The 19,324-nt window shown below is 47.6% G+C and overlaps 1 protein-coding gene across 1 annotated transcript in view; it reads right to left on the bottom strand.

Moving 5' to 3' along the window:
• Positions 1-19,324, bottom strand: part of LOC119446156 (mucin-2-like) — a 192,220-nt gene that overhangs the window by 160,682 nt on the left and 12,214 nt on the right. The window lies entirely within an intron of this gene.

The raw sequence follows: 19,324 nt of genomic DNA, 5'->3' as shown, positions 1-19,324 counted from the left end.
ATTCCGGTAAAACTTGAACAACAACATGCCGTCGAAATTATATTCAGAGGCGCATTCGCTATACAGCATAACGTATTGTCCAGTGTTTCTTTCTTGTATCTGCTTCTGACACAGAGTTTTAATAGAGTAACAACATGGTTTGAGCGGCATAACCCCAAAAATCAACCAAACTTCCGATTGACGCGTACGCCCACCTCTCTTTGCGTTCTTTCTCAATGTATTCTGAGAAAGCATCGCGCTCTTCTTACTTTTCTAAATTTAATTCTTAATTCTTTGAGATTCTTACAGCGAAGCTGTTAAAGGCTCACCTTTCGATCGTCGCGTCCGGCAATAGAAAAAAAAAAGCTCTCATTGGCCGTATGCTGCGCCAACCTTTGCCGTACACCCTATGGCGGTTTACCGTAGCGACCATAAGGCCATGGTCCCTGTGGTCACTAAATAGATGAAAACCACCGGATCATATATATTTTTAATTCTTTAATAGTTCAAATAACCAATTACACTATCACATCTTAACAGTCAAAACTGGAAATACATAATCCCCACCATAGTACAGCTTCGCTGGTCTTCCATCTCCACCCCAGTGGAAGAGCTGTTTCATCTTGCTCTTTCTTTCCTCTTCCCTTTCCCCTTCTTGCGATCTTCGATTTCCATGTTTCTGACTCCTCTTTTCTGAAGTGTGGGCTGGCGTTGTGCGCCTTCCGGTGGCAGTTGCCAGCCTGCTCCCCGCTTTCCCTTTCCTTTCTAGTGTATATATGCTTTCAAAACAAATAATATTAATAATAATAATCTGCGGAAGGAGATTCCGCTCTGTCGCATTTTCACATTTCTTGTGCCTTTCTTCATTCCGTCCACAATACAAAAAAAAAAACACAATAAAACAGAACGGTCAGATTGCGGTGGCCCAATTTAATAACAGCCTCGCCGCAACTAGAACATGAACAAGGAAACACTCGCGCACGGCTCGTTTTCTCTTACTACACGCCGTGTTTCTTTCGCAAACGAGAGTTCGTTCGAAGCGAAGAAGCGCTCCGAATATTCTTTGCAACGAGCGGTCCCGTTTCGGCTCCATATTCCCTCACGTCCTTTCCTTTGCCGAACGAAGAGGAGGCAGCGAAGAGACAATAGCGACACAAGCCGAGGCCAAATTTAATGACTCGTTCGCAGCCCGATGGAACTCCTCCGCAAGACTCCTTTGTCCCGCGTTCTTCTTTTCTCTCTCTCTCTCTCTCTCGAGAAAATAATAGATCACTCTTCCCTTGTCACACGCTTATTGGAACGGCGTCGGGGCGCGCACGAGCGAACGCGCGCGTCCTCGTATACCTCCCTCGCTCCGCGCGCGGTCTTCGGCGGCGCGCAAAACCTTATTTCCTCCCGCGCGATGCGTAACGAATGAACGGGGACTAAACACGGATCCGCTCTATAGCTTCTACTATGGCATATAGCTGCGTCGCTCGGTCGGCCGCGCGCGTTCCGAGAGAAAAATTGAGACCGAGATAGTGCGTATACGGGGATGGCTTCCGAAGGTATAGGACGCGGAGGTTTTGGAGAACGCTTCTTCGTACGTGTAGAAGCAATTTGTTGCTGTTTTTCCCCGTCTTTCTCGTATCCCCCCCTCCGTGTGATTCTCGAGGCGTATAGCTGGCTGCGGAGGCGCGGGATCGAGTTTGTGTTGTGTTGTTCCGTATGTATAGGTTTTCTCGGTATACATACGGTATACGGTGCAACATTCGTGACATTCAAACAAAACGTGAGAGCAACCGTGTGGCGCGCTGTCGGGAACAAAAGTTACCAAACGGCGGTAGCAGTAAGAAAGAAAAATGAAAATAGAGGCAAGGGCCAGTCGGAGTTTCCTCGCATGCAAGCTGTGCAGGAATTTATGTAGCCGATCTCTCCGCTTGTCTGCGCAGGTCAGCTCTCAATTTGAGGCTGCTCATTCAAGCAGTGATGATCTATCTATCTATCTATCTATCTATCTATCTATCTATCTATCTATCTATCTATCTATCTATCTATCTCTATCTATCTATCTATCATCTTTATCTATCTATCTATCTATCTATCTATCTATCTATCTATCTATCTATCTATCTATCTATCTATCTATCTATCTATCTATCTATCTATCTATCTATCTATCTATCTATCTATCTATCTATCTATCTATCTATCTATCTATCTATCTATCTATCTATCTATCTATCTATCTATCTATCTATCTATCTATCTATCTATCTATCTATCTATCTATCTATCTATCTATCTATCTATCTATCTATCTATCTATCAGAACCAAGCTTGAGACAGAACGCATCTGCAGCCATATCGAATTCTCTCGTGGACAGTAAGACGATGCTAAAAAAAGCTGCTGAATAAAATGAGCTGTTTTTATGGCTACTCGCCGTTGTTCCTCAGTGGCTATAAGCTGTTCTACTGCTGAGGTCAGTGGGTTCGACTCATTGCCGTAGCGGTCGCATTTCGACAGGTGTGCTATGCAAGAAGGCTCGTGTATCGCGTGCTTTGAGTAAACATTAAATAAACTCAGACGGTCAAGATCAATTCCTAGCCCGTGTATCACTTCAGCGCCTTCCATGTTAGACAATGTGTTGCTTTGGGACGTTGACCCAGTGATACACAAAATTTTGCGGTAACGAAGTCGAAAGCATTATCATAAATTCCTTTTGGAACACGGGACCTATTTTGCACATTTTTGCAGCCACGTCGAAGGTTTTCTCATACGAACAACAAGACGATGATGTTAGCCAAGTGCTGAAGAATATGAAAGTGCTTTACATAGCGCGCGATTTGAACAGTCTAAGCAAATTTGCGCATATTTCCTTACAGTATAAACGCGCTTTAACAACAGGCATAGCTTCCTAAATTTTCTTACGCTTAGTGTTGATGAGGGCCTTCAACACGGCTTCGGAATCTTGCTAAAAGTGCGCCTGGTTTTCGGATATATTCAACGTGATTACTCTTGAGTTTTCGCACTACAATCTTTCACTTTCAGATAGGCGGCACACCAGAGTCATTAAACTTAAGGTTCTATTAAAAACTTTGTGCACTTTAATTTAGTAGCCTCACCAACACGATAACTCGTAAGTTTCTAAAAAAAAAACATTGCACTTCCTCAAGACGTAATTGCACGTCAAAACGGGGCACTACTTTCTTTCGCGCCGCGACTCAACTCGTCTCTTAAGGCAACACTGCACGCTCTTGCTGCGAAGTGTGTACACGTGAGAATGCGCGCGCGCGCGCGCGGACTTAGAAAATAAGAGGGGCGTAAAGGGAGAAGGCAGGCTGGGGAGGAAAAGGAGCCGCGGAAGACGACGACGACGATGAAATTGAAACGAATGTCGTCGCGCTAATGGACCTTTACGCCAAAGCTCGCCTCCCCGGGTCCGTGCAGTGCTCTCTCGCCGACGATGAGGGTGTGAGACCAAGATATACACCGACAACGATACACACACACAGACGCACCCTCTCTATCACCTTTTTATCTACCTTTTTCTTTCTCTCCCCTTTCCGCAAACGCTGTTTACATCTTATGCTGCGGAGATAGGGAGAAAAAAAAAAAAAAAGAAACGATATAGAGAACGGGATAGATGAAAGACAGGGAACGTTGGCTTTCTGCAAGACCCGGCGTTTTGTGTGTGGGAGGAGCGGCGCGAACCATTACACAGCGCTTTTCAAAAAACGGAAACGCGTCGGCGCTTAGTTTCTTTTTATCTCTCTCTCTCTCTCTCTCTTCATCCTATCGCTCTTTGTCTTCTTTTGTTCAGTTGAAGTGCGTAGTCAGGCGCTTTCTTTAGAGACGGACGAGTTGGTTTCTTGAGAAAAAAAAAGTATGATGAAAGGAGTTGACGCATTGTCGATCTTCATCTTTTCTTTCAAAAAAAAAAAATTGTTTAGGTGCATGGAGCTCTCCGCCATGAACACGCGGGTCCCTTGAAGAGAATCAACGCCCGCCGACGCGATGCAGCTGTTGTGATTGCGATGCGTTCGCGTAAAACATCATTACGAAACTCCGCGGTGTTTATTTCTTGCTACGAAGAAAGAAGCCTCCACGGAATACGGGACAGGGCGTAGATAGGCCGCCCTGATTCGGCGGTACTGAGACGTCTATGATGGAATTTGAAGGGCACCTTTAGTGCGGGCTAGCCCTCCCAGCAACTCTCCCTTTTCCTTCCACCTATTCGATTGCTTGTGCGCGTTTTGAGTTAGTCGTTCGCCGATGTTCTTATGTATTCTATATGTTTGTTCTGCAGAGCTTCCTCACCTCCCTCAGCAGTTTTACTTCCGCACCGCCTTTGCTAACTTTTCAAGAATTTCATTCTAACACGTGAAGCCAATCATTGGCTCAGATCTCATCTCAACGCGTGCCACGCAGCGGCCTAAATTACTGGTGCAAACGGCTCTAAGTCATGACGCGATAGTTCCGACAACGAAAGGGGATGGAAACCTATACGGCGAAAGTGGCACCCAAGTTGGTGAGGGCCAAGTGCCAATAATTTTAGGACGGCAACGTCGAGTCGATGAACGTAGCGAAACCAATAAAACAGATCGAGATCTAGTTTGAGGCTTCAATAATCACTCACACCCTTAACTGAAAATTTTACTTTGAACATAGCTATAGTTACGGTTCAAAGCCATTACAAGCATCGAGTGCATAACTTATCTGCCACTGCTTCCGCCTTGCAATAAAGTGAGGTGTCGCAGGCGCGGCTGGTCAGTCCGCAGCGCAACAAATTAATTGAAGACTAGTTTTATTTAGGTGTATCGCCAGATATTCGTGCATTACATAGGTAAGTATCCGCTAATTTGCTTTTAATTAAATGCACTGTACATTACAGCAAGCAGTTGGCGAAGGAACCGGAAGCGGCAGTGTGTGTGACAGCCAAATCATTACATGGCAATCTTTTTTTTTTTTTTTTAACCTACACTTCGTGTAGGCTCGTGCAGACGAGCTGGGCTGCAGAGGCTATGACGTCATATGCTGCACTTGGCTGACTTTATTATTGCCAGTCAGAGCTGACTGCGTGTCGTCTTCCGCATCGGCAAAAGAAAAGCGCCTTATTGCACACTTCGCCTCACTTCACATTTACTGGCTGCGTATATGCCCTTGCCTGAAACTAAACGTTTCTTTTCTTCAACAGTTTCCTTTCCTTTCCTTTCTTCAACAACAAAACTTTCCTCAACAACAAACGTTTCAACAACAAAAGTTTCCTTTCTTCAACAAATCTAGAGAAACTGCAGCTAAATTACATCGCCAATGCGCAGTGGACGAAGATAACTTCTCTATGCATATAATACAGCGCGGAGTCTGAATCAGCCTGCACCATCCATAAGTAATATAATTTTATCGTCTTGGAAAATTAGCTCACCTACCTCTGTGACACGCGCTGACGTCAGCACTTCGCGGCCGTCCCTGCAGCGAACATTCGCTGTCGTCGCCATATCAGCGCCGACAGTCGCAGACAAAATGGCGCCACGCGTTTGCAACGCCAGCCTAATATTCATCTGCTGCCTACACTCATCGAAACCGCAGTGTAGAAAGTGTAGTTTGGTGCTACGCCAAAGCCATAAAACATGGCTTCGTGTAGGTGGGCGGAGCTACACTTTTTCTACACCAAGAAATGACGACTTCCTACGCTATCTACACTCGGGCAGCCAGTGTAGGGGAAAAAAAAGCCCGATTTTTTCAAGTCATCGACCCCGACAGAGACTACTTCGTGGCAGTGACATTATAGGCCGGAGAGAGAACGTAAACACATTCCCATATAGGTCTATCCAATGTGGTAAAAGAACTCCAGTCGATTAAGAAGTACCAAATCTTATCGGCAAACCACCGTTTCGGTTCAACAATTCTCCTGGTTTATTAAGGCGCGCTGGGCCACCGAACCAAGACACACTGTCTCACGTCGATGCTTTCTGCCTCTGTTTTTTTTCTCCCCCCTTTCTTTCTTTCTTTCTTTCTTTCTTTCTTTCTTCTTTCTTTCTTTCTTTCTTTCTTTCTTTCTTTCTTTCTTTCTTTCTTTCTTTCTTTCTTATTCCGCTTTTCACCGCAAAGATGAAAAAAAAAAAAAAAAAAAACGAAGGGCGCGGAGAAGGCGTGGACCCATCCTATACTGTTTTCAGTTTGTAAATAGCGACCGCGCTAAGCGTCAGAGCAAACAGTGAGGCAAGAGAACACAGACAACATCAAAGAGAGAGGGGAAAGAGAGAAGGGTGGAGGGAGGGAGGGAGGGAAGGAGAAAAGGGTGTTTCTGGAGGAAACGAATCCGCTGAACCGCGACGGAACAAAACGCCGTGCTGGAACGTTGGTAAAACAGAAGAGAAAAAAAAAAAAAAATCACCGGCGGCCCTTTCCAACTCTTCTCGTTAGTTTCGCGCGCACACGGAAAACGCGAAACTGATCGGCAAAGGGGGGCCACACACACATACGCACTCCGCCTAGCGGTCTCGCTTCACTGCACGCCTCATCTTGCGGCCCCTTCGCGGCAGCGTTTTGCTCCGGCCGATTTCGTTTCGCGCTTTTGACTCTCCCTGTCTCGGTTCTTGTGCCCGCGGTTCTCCCCTAACTCCCAAAAGACGCCACTGACACCGCTTCAATCTTGCCAACGGCAAACTCTTCCAACTAACTGTTCCCGCAGTGGTTCTCCTCGTCCCTACAGGTGTGGTCTTCCTTCGGTTGGCTTCACTCAGAGCGCGCCACGGCAGCTCTGTTGTTTACGAGTCTGGGTCAGCAACAACATGGGGCGGGCGGACCGTGACCAACCGTCGAACTTCGACGAGCGTCCAGATAATGTATAAGATAGAGTGCCGTGCGACGTACTTGTGTGTATGTGCGTTCTATTTGTTGTGTCTCGGCTTCATATGGTTGCTACTAAAGCCAACGAGTTGTTCGGCTCCCCTGATTTTTTTTTTCTTTTTTGTATGCATTGAATGCGTGCGTGCGTGCGTGCGATGGTGGCTGCGTGTATTTATGAGCACCAGTGTACAGAGCAGTGTTAGTGTACCCATACGTCGATGACATCTATGCAGTGCACGTATGGAAAGTTACACTTTTCTTTTTGAAAATCAACCATGCGTGGTTTGATATATTAATAACTCAGTACAGTTTACAACTTCAGTAGTGAATTAATCTTTCAGTATTCCTTGAATGAATGAATGAATGAATGAATGAATGAATGAATGAATGAATGAATGAATGAATGAATGAATGAATGAATTGCTGAGCCATAGCGAGAGAAAAAGAGCTGACAAGCTATGCTTAATTGTGTATGTCATGTGTCCAGTCTATTTGCGGCAGCTTCAGTTAATGCAGGAAACCACTATACCGCTACGTCTTCTGTTTTATGTCTTACGAATGGACGTGGAGGCAAACGCTGATATTCAGGCAAACGACATTTAGCACACAAACATGAACTAATTACCCGTAGGCGCTATACCGTGGTCGCTCCGTCTCTTTAATTAATGAGCACTCGAGTTACTGCAGAAGTGTCAGAGCGCTCGACGCCGTGCGTGGCACTGCAAGACATTGATTGACGTACGTTATTTCATTTCGGTTAGGTTAACTCCCCCTGTTCTGCAATGTCATCGAGTGGAGAAACATAGGTGACGCGAATAAACCTCCCACAATGTAGTTCGATTCACTGAGAAAACCGCACTATCGATAGCGCCCGTCATTAAATTGGACTCCCGCCTACAAGTCCCGTTCCCAGCGTGAGGGATATACGATTACACGGAGAGACACGCCAGAGGCTGCCCAGATCAATCTAGTCTGCACGCGTGGACGACTTCCACTCCACCCGAGTTGACTCGTCTCGGATGTCGGTGATATAAGGTTACGCCCAGGGCCCCGACGGCTGTCCGATCCAATCTGACGTATACCCACGGCAGACTTCCCGGACTCCGTGCGAATGTCGTTGACATAGGGTTACGTCCAATGACGAGAACGCTGGTCAGGATCAATGAGACTCCACATGCGCTGTCCTGGCCCAATGATTCTAGCTTGTCACTCATGGAGCGATGTATGCACGAAGACACATCATAAAGGAAAGTAATAACAGGCAAGAATATCGTATATTCGCATGACGGGGCACGTTACCGAATAGTTGACTCAAATGGAGCCCATATACTAAAGCATTCGTTGTTGTTGTTGTTGTTGTTGTTGTTGTTGTTGTTGTGGTGGTGGTGGTGGTGGTGGTGGTGGTTATTAACTGGGGCGGTTTACCAGAGCCTGCTATCACACAACGTGGCTAACTGACAAAGCTCAGCACGAGACAAAAATAAACAATAATACTTTAACAGCAAAACCTTTGCCCCTTTATACTTCTTTATTTTTATTTTTTTTATTGAAAAAAAAATTCGTCGGCCCTTCCACTCCGAGGAGATGGTTAACCCGCGAAGCTGAAACATGCGGCCCCGGTGTTTATCACTGGGTTAATCCCGAGGGTTCGTAGTTGTAAATATGACGTTACACACACGTTCGGCTGCGATGGAGAGAACGACATAACTGACGGTATGCCTGCAGTCCGCCGTTGTCGCTTGCATTCGATGTCTCGAGTTTGCTCGGCGGCGTGGTTAACAGCATTCGCCCGCCCATTGGCGTTTGCGATTCTTCGAAATTAAATTCCTTCAAAATTAAAATTGTGAATTACGCAAGACAATGAATGGATCATACCCCCTTAATGCCTCATACCCCAGTGAACGCGGCCTCCTTCTTACGACTACAGAAGAGAAGTGAAATTATACGCTGGAATGATGAGTGGCAAGGCAGCCGGCTGTGGAAGTAGACGACGACGCTCGAGCCAACGCTGATGATGATAATTTTCTGTACACAGCCGATTTCGCCTAGACATATAAAGCTTCGCTTCAAAAAAAAAAAAAAAAAAAAGAAAAACATGAAAGAAGAAAGAAAGAAAACCATTGGTCAATATTAATCCGTAGTCGTGGCCTACAACGGCGTCCCTAACAAACCACCGAGCAGTTTCGGGACGTTATATCCCACAACTTAACTTTATGTCGACCTCACTCTCACTTTCTTTTCAAATATCTCCCCCCCCCTATCTCTCTCTCTCTCTCTCTCTCGCTCGCTCGCTCTTGTTTCTTTTATTTTGGACCTTGTTTCCAAAATCTGACTGTCCAGCGCATCAACAGTCCCGAACCCCGCGATTCGTCACCAGAATCCAAGCAAAATGCCTCGCTCTGACCATGCATCCGCACAATGAAAAAGAAAACTGTAAGACAAGACACAGCCAACGCGCACACAAACAAGAGACGAGGGACGAGGAGGGGAAAGAGGAGCTGGGCACGGCGTGCCTGGCGCGCTGTCTGCATTGTTCCGATAATGCGGGCCATTCGGCCGCCACCGCGGCCAGCTTAATAGTTTGCCAGGGGACCGCGAACGTTCACGCAAAGCACGGGGACCCTCGGAAGGAGAGCGCGCGTAGTATATACGTCGCAGCCAAGGGCGGCGGGCGGTGGTGCGCCAACGACGACCGTATACATAGTGTACGTGTATACGCACTCGCCACTAACACCACCACCATCTCCGAGCTATAGCGGCGGTGGCCCCGGCGATCCGGCGAGAAATTAAGGGGCGCTGACCCGTGAACGCGAGTCGTTCTCGTCGTCGCTGCCGCCGCCGGTCGACAATCCGGCTCGCTGGCTGGCTGGCTGCTTTAGCCCGGTCGGAAGTTGTAGTGGCGGAGGAAAAGGGGTTCTCCCGCCAGCCGTGTTGTTTCTCGTCCAGTTCCTTCGCCTCGTCACCACAGGCGAGAAGAGGCGCACGGATTTTTGCCGCCGCCGAGTCGTGTCCAACGCTGTGACGACGGCTCGGTGTATAGCGTATACACTTCGCCGCCGACGCCGGAAGGGCACGGCCGAACTCCTTCCTCCTCGCCGATGTGTTTACGGTGGTTGTGTGCCACGCGAGAAACGAAGACGAGTAAGGTGTATGATGATAGCCGTCTTCTTTTTAGTTTCTTTTATTCTGTTTCTATCTCTGTTCTATTATCTGTTTTTCATCGGACGAATTTGTCGCTTCTTGTCTCGATGTTCTTTTCCTATTCTTGTTGCCTCGTGAGCTGACGCTGACCGTAAGATGGGGGGGGGGGATCTCGCTCGGAAGACGGATGATATCGGCCATCATCGCTGCACTGGGATCACCTATAGGTTCCAGAGGCGGATCATTTTTTTTTTCTGAATCCTTCATTATACGGGCTTGCGAACGAAATGCGCGGGTGAAATGACAAAAAAAAAAAAAAAAATTCTGCACTGCGTTTGCCTCGTCGGTGGAAACCTTTCATTTGCGGGGGCGTAAGGTGAGGAGATTTCGAGCTGCGACATGCGTATACGTACATAGGGCTTCTCGGCTGTTTTTCGTCCACTGCGCTCGATGGGCAATAGTTACGATGAAGGTTTTCGCGATCTGCGACGGGCAGAAACTGAGACGACGTAAACAAACTTTTTTTTTTTTTTTACGAGATATAGCAACTCGCGGTAATTAACGTTTACGAACCGTGACAGTGAGAATCTCACTCTCTTAGCAGCGAGGGCAGAGGATAAGAGGAAAGAATTGATTTTCTAGCAGTCAGCATCGAAAACAACAGCTGGTCAGAAGAGGTGCTTATTGCGCGTAATCTGAATATCATCTTCGAACTAAAAACTAGTAATTTCTTTTTCTTCTTCTTTTTTTTCAATTCCCAGTTGAAACCGCAGCCCGAAACCTGACCTTCCATTTATTTCTAAGCCCGTCCTCTTTGTGACCGTCTACCCGAACGATCGAGGCGTGCGTCGTAGGCCGTGGGAATGGTGTCTTTTATACTTCTCTTTGGAGTGTAAAAATGTTTCGATTGCGAGTTACCTGTGCTACATCCTCTGATACATTGCGCGAGTGCATAGTGGCCATCCTATCCTTCTTAGTTTTGCAGAAGAAGTATTTTGTACAGGCAACTCCGCACGACGTCCTAATGTCTGTACTAAATGTGCCTGGGGAACCGCACCCTAAGATACGACATGTACCTGGGCCACGCGGACGGACGATAACCCACGTCTGCGAAAGCACTTTCAACTTTTCTACGAGGCAGTCGTCTCAACGAGAAAATTTAGATATCTACGTTGTGTTGAGTGTGTTAAGTGCAGTGTGTCCTGCGTGTGTCATTCCATTTAAAACCATAATTTATCATCACATTCACACGGAATAACATGGTAGGCGCGTCGCCAGAAAAACCTTCACACGCTTCAATAAAGCGCATCTTTTCCTCTTTATCGTACAGGTCTAGCTGCCACGATCATACGTGAACGCGTGTCATTGCAGATAGATGCAATGAACCTGCAGACTCTGCGTCAGGAACACTTTTGAAAGGCACATTACAGGACCACTAACAATCCTCCTTGCCCTAACACGACGGTTTAGGAAAACGATTACCCGCTGAATAACACGCGAACTTCACCTATTATATTGTATGCACGCATGAGAAGCGTGCATGCAACATAATAAGTGAAGTCGTCGCGAGCCCATGACACCGTACCGACGCGATCGCAACACATGCAAATTTTGCACTATACTTGGAGTGGCGTGGGACGCGAGCGGACCGATTGAATTATGAACTATATATGCGATACGAAATTGCACGTTTAGCATATGGCGCCCACGTAGATTTGACGTGAGTTTATAATACCACGACCATAGAAGTGCAGAGTGCTGGATGCGTAGAGCAGCTAAATTTCTTTCTGCATGTTTGAGTTCAGCCTGTTATTTAACGCCACGGCGTGCTTGCCTTTCTTTTAGGCCTTCTTATTTCTCTTTTCAATCGCTTTAGCGCCTCAACTGCGTAATTTGTATGTTATAGTACATGACATTTGGTTATATATATAGCTATGCCACTTTTATACTTACACCCAGAACTAAAATGGAATAAGTAGGAATACATATCGCTTAAGAACACTTTTCTCTGTCTCACAATTAAACGTATCTATATCAGGTCCTGCTCCATACCCTATCCTTTATTCTACTGCGCAACTCCGTTCACCGCGGAAACTTCTGTTCTGGCTCCTAACTACAACGTCGTTGGCCGTGTATATAGCAGCTGCAGAAGAGATTGAAAAAATACAGTCTGACGATTCTACAATTTTATTTTTCGTGCGCAACCCCCACGTGCCCTACACAGCATCGGCGTCGCAGGGCTCGCGTCGCTGTTTCCGGCGCTCTCCGCCGGAAGTACGCGGGCGGTGGCAGCGTTATAAGATGAAGGAAGAAGGCTTCCGCGTCGGCCGGTGCCCGGGCGCTTGGGCGCCCTCGCCGCTGACCCCGGGCGCCCAATTTGCCGCCTCTGACTAGCGTGCACTCTGGAAGAACCCCGGCGCTCGCTAATTGACGCCGGGGCCGAGTGGCCCCCAGAGGACGGGCCCCCCCGCACCATCTTCTTCGTCTTTCGCCCGACGAAGACGCTCTCGAGTCAGCGTCGCGTATCGCATGGAAAGAACAAGAAGAGTGCCCCCAGAGAGAATGGCAAAGGCAGAGGGGGCGCCCCCCTCGACGAGAATTAAGAGGAGCTCGCCGGCGCTAATGGGTCACTTTGAGTCGCCAAGCGCACAAAAAGAGGCCGTCGGCACGGCGGCCGCCGTGCGCTCGGCTTCCGTGTTGCCTGCGTGCGTTTCATCGTGTGCATGGGGAGAATAATGGCATTGCAGTAGCAGCATTTTCATGCGTCCTTGCGTAAGCGCGCAGGTCTGGAAGATCATGCGCGTCACACCGAATTACGCAGCTTATGTCTATATACCCCGACGACCGCCTGCCCAACTTTGTGCGTTCCTTTGGGTCGTATGTGGGTCGTCCGTGTGCCCCAAGTTTCCGAGTTTATGTGGTCAGTAAGTTGTGTTCGCAGCTCGTTGGAATCCTGCTTATTCGGTGCAAGAATTTCGCGCTGTATTCTCTTCCTGTACGCGGACCTTTGTTCGCATTTTAAGACCGTATACACATCGGTGAGGACGGTATAGTCGTGCCTAAATATACTATATGTGTAAACTTATAAATTACGTTTCCGTCAGAAACACTGGTTTGACAAAGATCAAGGGAACGCTACTGCACATAACATTTCTACTTATGCGTAAACACACGTTATCGGGACGATGATTTGTCGCTGGCACGCCGACGTCTGTTCATGCCGCGTAGTTGGCCCAATACAAGAGAACACAGAAGGCTGGTAGTAATACAACGAATAGCAGTGCTCATCGAGACGCTATAGACGTCATAAAAAGTATTCGCTGTCCATCAATGTGAATCAATGAGATCTTCGTTCGCTAAACTTTTTCGCATGTAATGGCTGGCTGTTGGCCTGGGTAATATGTGGCCGGGCTTGGGCTATTTATTCATGCAAAGAGATAATGTCGTTTTCTTTGCCCTAGTCTATTGGTATAGCACTTAATTTGTTGAATTTATGTGAATATTTATGTTTTAGTACAGGATTACTGCACACTTTTGTACCAACTTCTTAGTGAACCGCCCCACCATTAGCTTTTCTTGTTTTTCCCCGCGTCTGATCTACACCATGAACTTAAACGCAATCATTCTGAGACTTTCCAATAGTTCATTGTGTTCAACGTAAGCGCACCCACGTTTATTTCCTTTACGTTTTACTTCTGTGATGTAGTGCTTGTGAGTAGGCATTACCTATATATAGCCCTCGAGGGTTTCCACTAATATTGATGAATCCCTCGCTATTAAATGTGATTTCAATGTGCCGGAAAAGACAATCAATCGCATCGTACTTACTTGCAGCGCGGAAAAATAATAGACGGAGTCGCGACCAGAAGACGTCACCGTCTGCGTCTTTTCGCGCTGCAATGAAATATAATACCATACCAACTCGCCCAACGGCGCATCTTCCATCAATGAAGCGTCATTGTTAGTTAGTACGCGCTCAACTTTCAACTACGCTACGACGTACAACGCCTCTCTCTCAGGACAACTATAAGCCGGCTGGACTCGAGACCGTTCTCTGAGTCAAAGATACTCGGACCGTGGCTACACCCGTCACTGGCACAAAAAACGATTCGGGCACTACTAGTACAGTAATTGAAGCGCAGCGGTTTAAGAGACCCCTTGTAGTGTTCCTGTTCATCGTGCCACGTTCACTCAGAACTCACTCTCTCCCTCTATTCCTTTTCCTATTCCCCTTTCCCTTACCACCAGTGTAGGGTAGCAAACCGGACGCTTGTCTGGTTGATCTCCCTGCCTTTCCTCTCCTTGCTCTCTTTCTTCAACTACGCAGCCAACTTTCTCTTCTAGACAGAAACATCAACTGAACTTCGTTTATCCTCTCAATGATACGTTTAATGCAACTGTCGCCAACGCGAGTGACAGCCGTGTCTTCATCCACCATACCATGACGTGCTATACATAACGTCGTAGCGCGCAACCTTGAGCGATGGCCGAGTCTCTCGTGATCGTTGCACGCTGTTTCTGACGTGCAAGAAGACAGCGGCAGCGCAACACCGACTCCGCGACTCGCTCATTCGTCACACCGAGAGTATACCGCTAGAAACGAGCCGCTTGGCTGCTTCGTCGCGCGGCGCATTCGCTTGCGGGGCGTCACGCCCCACGCGAACAAACGACGCGTTGCGCTTTGTGACAGTCGTGCGCGCGGTTGGCGGGACACGAAGCAGACAAGTAGGCGTCATGCGCGCTCTAAGCGCATCCATTAGCGCGCATGACAGCCTACCGACTGTTTGAGACAGTGCCGCCGACACCAAGACGTATGCGGTGGAACTACATGAACTATGGTTAGCCAAGCTGCACGTATCGCAGGAGAAAGGAAAATGACGCAGTTGGCTTTTCTTCATTGTCTATTGCGGGGACATAGGTACTATCAACCCAAAAAGTTTACGGACCAAGGGATCTGCCAAAAAGCTGAATATCTCCGCAGCCTCAAAACGCCGCCTGGTATTCCTATTTCCAACCTCTACTGGTATATGCGAACAACATTGTGATGTACGGTTTTACTGGCTATACTTTTAAAGGCTGCTCGGATATTTAGCGTTTTCTGAGATCCCGTGGTCCATAAACTTTTTCGGTCGATAGTACATGCGCATTCACTTAAGGCAAGATATGTGCCATTATACCGATGCTTCAGCGAATACATTAAATGATTCTCGTAAACAGCACATTAATGATTGCCGACGCATTATTTGCGCCGGTGATTATGGTGACGTGGCTGTGTAGGGGCCCAAGGCGGATTTACACAGTGGTAAAACGGCTTACCAGCTGCTGTGAGTGTCAATGCAAAATGAAATAAGAAATGTCTAATTAATCAGCGACAGGGAGATATCGATGAAGGAAGGCACAGAAACATTAACGAAGGTGTAGAGTCTAGTTTAAGGCCCAACACTGGGTGATGAGCAGAAGGACAGCGATTTCAAAGGTCGACAATGGTCCGAGACTGGCGCGGAAGTGTGCTCTCGCATTTTGAGCAGTGGAGAGTATAGTGGAAAGTGATATCGAGACGTAACGATGGTAGCTCCCTGGCTGAATTTTTCGGAAGGCCTAATGACAGTCCGATGCCAATACACCAACACACACTACAACGCACACACCAACCCACCTACACCAACACACGCACTCACACCAACACACACACACACACGCGCGCGCGCCGTCTCCCTCCCATTAGATTGTGTTTATTTAGCCGTTATGCGTTTATTTGTTACGCGTATTTCACTTTGAACGAACTCACGTGCACAAATATAGGGTGTGCATTTTTAAGCATCCTTTACGTGTTTGTGACATTTTTGCACACTTTCTTCATATTGAGCTGCGTGCTCCCCGATAGTGACGAGCGCAGGAAAAAAAATAAAAGGTGGGGAAGAACGGCACTCAAAATCAAGTAAACGCTAACTCTCACGAGGAACCACGCCGGGTCAGCTGTAGCCGGCGTGTCGTCCAAATTGGGAGGGAGGAGTCGCCGCCACGCTCCACTTTTAGCCGGACACACAGACAGACCGTTCCCCCCTACGCACGCTCTTCACTACGGCGTCAACCCTCCTATTCCATTTTGTCCAATCCATCCCTAAACCCTTTCCTTCGGTCCCCCAAGCTCTTCTGCCGCGACGACTACGGTCGCGGGGAGGGGGAGAGGGGTGGGTGGGCGGTGATCCCCAAATGAAAATGTCAATCGATCGCCGCCGGGGCTGTGCTCGACGCGGCCGCACCACAGCCAGCCGGAACACACACACACACACACGCACTCTCGAGATACTCTCGCCCACCGCAACCCCGAGCTACATAGGAGGAAGTTTTCGCTTCCCTCTCCCCTTCCCTACTCTTCCAGCCCACACGCCCTCTCCCTCTATCATTAGCGAGCTTTGCGGGGGCTGATAAGAGAGCCCGGCATGGGCCGGGCCGGGCGATCTCGCGAAACGCTTCTTCATCGGAGTTATGAAATTTTGTTCGCTCGAGACGGGGGGTGTGTATGTCTCGCCCGCCGCCTACTCTGCTAGTATATAGCACTCAGTTTTGGCGATGAGACAATTTTTCTTTGTGTGCGTGAGTTTTTTTTTTTTTTTTTTAGAAGTATATCTTCAACCTCCTCCTCTTCTACTTGTTTCTTTCTTCCCCTCATTTTTGCCGTCCTTATAGTCAAGGGCCCCACGTGAGCCCAGAAAGCCGAGATGGCGGAAAACGAAGCCCCGCGGTAACCGTTTCATCACCGCGCACTGCCGCCGAAAAGAAAGGCGCCGAGCATCGGCGTCCATACACGGTCGGGCCTGGCTCGGAGTCTACGGATGAAAGACACGAAGAAAAAAAAAATGAGAGGGAGATAGCGCACCTAGAAGAAATGTCTCTTCCGCTATCGGGGAGGTCCGCGTATAAGCGGCGCGGCTTTCTCGGCGTCGTCCGAATTGACTTGTTTCTGCTCGGATGTTTATATCGCTCAGGGAGAAGGTTGTTACGCGTAAAAATATATCGACGCGTATACTCCTCTCTTTCACACACACACACACACACACACACACACACACACACACACACACACACACACACACACACACACACACACACACACACACACACACACACACACACACACACACACACACACACACACACACACACACACACCTCCCTTTCTTTCGTTCTTTGGTTTCCCTTTTTCCTGACCGAGAAACTTAATGCGCGTCGAATGCAGCGTAGAGCTCGCATCATTCACACGCCGGAGGCAGCTTTCTATAAAAAAAAAGGAGGCCTTTTTTTCAAGCTCAACGTACTGCGCAGGATCAAAAAAGAAAGAGTGATGCGCGCGGAACGTGGGCTGATAACAAACAAAAGGATTTCGCCAAGAGCTTCGCCAATCGCAAGCTTCGGCGTCGTTTTTTTTTTTTTTTTCGAGTGCGCTTGATACAAAGAGGGGATAGGGATCGAACGGGGCTGCATACGCTGCCGTCTGTGCTCCTGTCACCGCGACTGAAATGTTATACGGTTGTTCCCTAAGCGGTTTAAAATCCTCGCGATGGACGTTTCTTTTCTGTACTTTTCTTCTTTGCATCTTTTGGCTCATTCGTTGTTCCTTCTCTTGTACTTTATTCCTTTTTTATTTTAGTAGCCAACCGTGGAGGTGTGTTTCAGACAGGAGCTGAACGTCTTTCATGCACTCTTCCAGCCTTTAGATTGATGGGCCGGCGCTTTCTTCTGTGCGTTTAAAGGAGCGGCTCCCGATGCACGGCGCTCCTTAAGATGGATGCCGAGAGATTCTTTGTCTCTACGGCTTTGCGGCCGCTGTCGTCACTCGCACACTCGAAGTGGGCTGGATTGCACAACGCCGGTTTCGGTAAGCCACGTGTGACGCGTGAGCGGGCTCGTACAGTAATGCGTATAGCATCGTTTCAGTTTCCTCTTTTGCGATTCCTTTTTTCTGTGTATGTTGTCGGCCTGCGCAGAGAGTGTTACCCATAATGGCTTTCACCGACCGCCGCCTTGACGTAACGATAGCGAGAAATGATTGGGTGAGATTAAAACAGAAACAAAAAGAGAGAGAAAAAAAAAACACTCAACAAGATCGTATAATATGGAAGACAACATTCGGTAGTCCGGATTGCTTATACTCGAAAAAAAAAAATGTGGTGGTACACCGATGCACTTTTTTTAAACGCATATATTATCCGGCCAAGGTCAATGCCAAAGGATGTGGGACGCTGGGGAGTTTGGTATTGCATCTTGTAGTGGAAACAGCGCGAGAAACGAAGATTGACACGCACGCACAACACGAGCAGCTGTCAAGGCTAAAGCGGCTGATGAAGGTGAAGTATGCTCTCGTCACTTCCTGCGATAAAGTAACTTGCCTCTTTATTGGTTTCGGTATGCATGATTAACTAGAGATAGCTGTCGCCAAAGAATACCGACGCTTCGTGACTGCAGCTGTCTTCTTATACTTTCAGCTCTCTATTAACTCAGCTCGACTGATTAAGGATGGTCCGTTCGCTTGGGCTTACGTTGTTCTTAATTTCTTTGGTTACTATACGTGCGAAGACTGCACAACGAAAAAGAACGTCCACGTTATTCGGCCTTAAATTTTGTTTTCCATATTCTCGCCCCTTTCTCGGAAATGGATTCCCTTAAGAAAAAAGTTAGATGCACCACTTACCGTTTGCCATACTTGGTTAACCATTTAAACCTTTCATACAGTTATATTTATACACAGACAAAGAAAATAATTAATAAATGGGAATACAGCATAGCGATGGAAAGAAAGGAAGATGGGAGAGGAGGAACGCTAGAAGTTTGTCTAGGATGATTAAGTAATTACGCTTGTCTATCACTGTGTAATGCATCCACGCATGCACGCACCGTGCCTGGAATTGATCAGGACTTGCTTTCAATATCGCAGAGCCTTTTGGACTTGTTAAGACAACGTATAGGTAAGCTCAGAGACCACAGCTTCATGTAACAATGATGATGCTGATTTCTACTGGCATCCCCTTCGAAATGGGGCGGCGACAAATAGACGAGCTAATAAGGTTTTATCACATCTATTGCAATCTAGCATTTTGCCTATCTCTGCTTGGTCTCTTCTCTCTTCATTAAAACCTCCACCTCCACCAAATCTCTAAAACTTCTCTTGCTTATCTCGACCGCTGACGACTTAATGCTTCTAACCACTTTCAATCCCAGCCATTCTGTAAGCTGGACGTTCCCTACGGTTCTTGCTGGGCGAATATCTTGACATTCCATTACAATGTGCTGAGCCGTCACCGGGCATTTACTGCAGCAGACGCATGCCTCGTCCTGCGGTGAATATTTGTTCCGGTATGTTTTTGTCCTGAG

Source organism: Dermacentor silvarum, chromosome 3 (genome assembly GCF_013339745.2).
Source record: "Dermacentor silvarum isolate Dsil-2018 chromosome 3, BIME_Dsil_1.4, whole genome shotgun sequence".
NCBI classification, from domain to species: domain Eukaryota; kingdom Metazoa; phylum Arthropoda; class Arachnida; order Ixodida; family Ixodidae; genus Dermacentor; species Dermacentor silvarum.
This window is presented reverse-complemented; position numbering and strand designations above follow the sequence as displayed.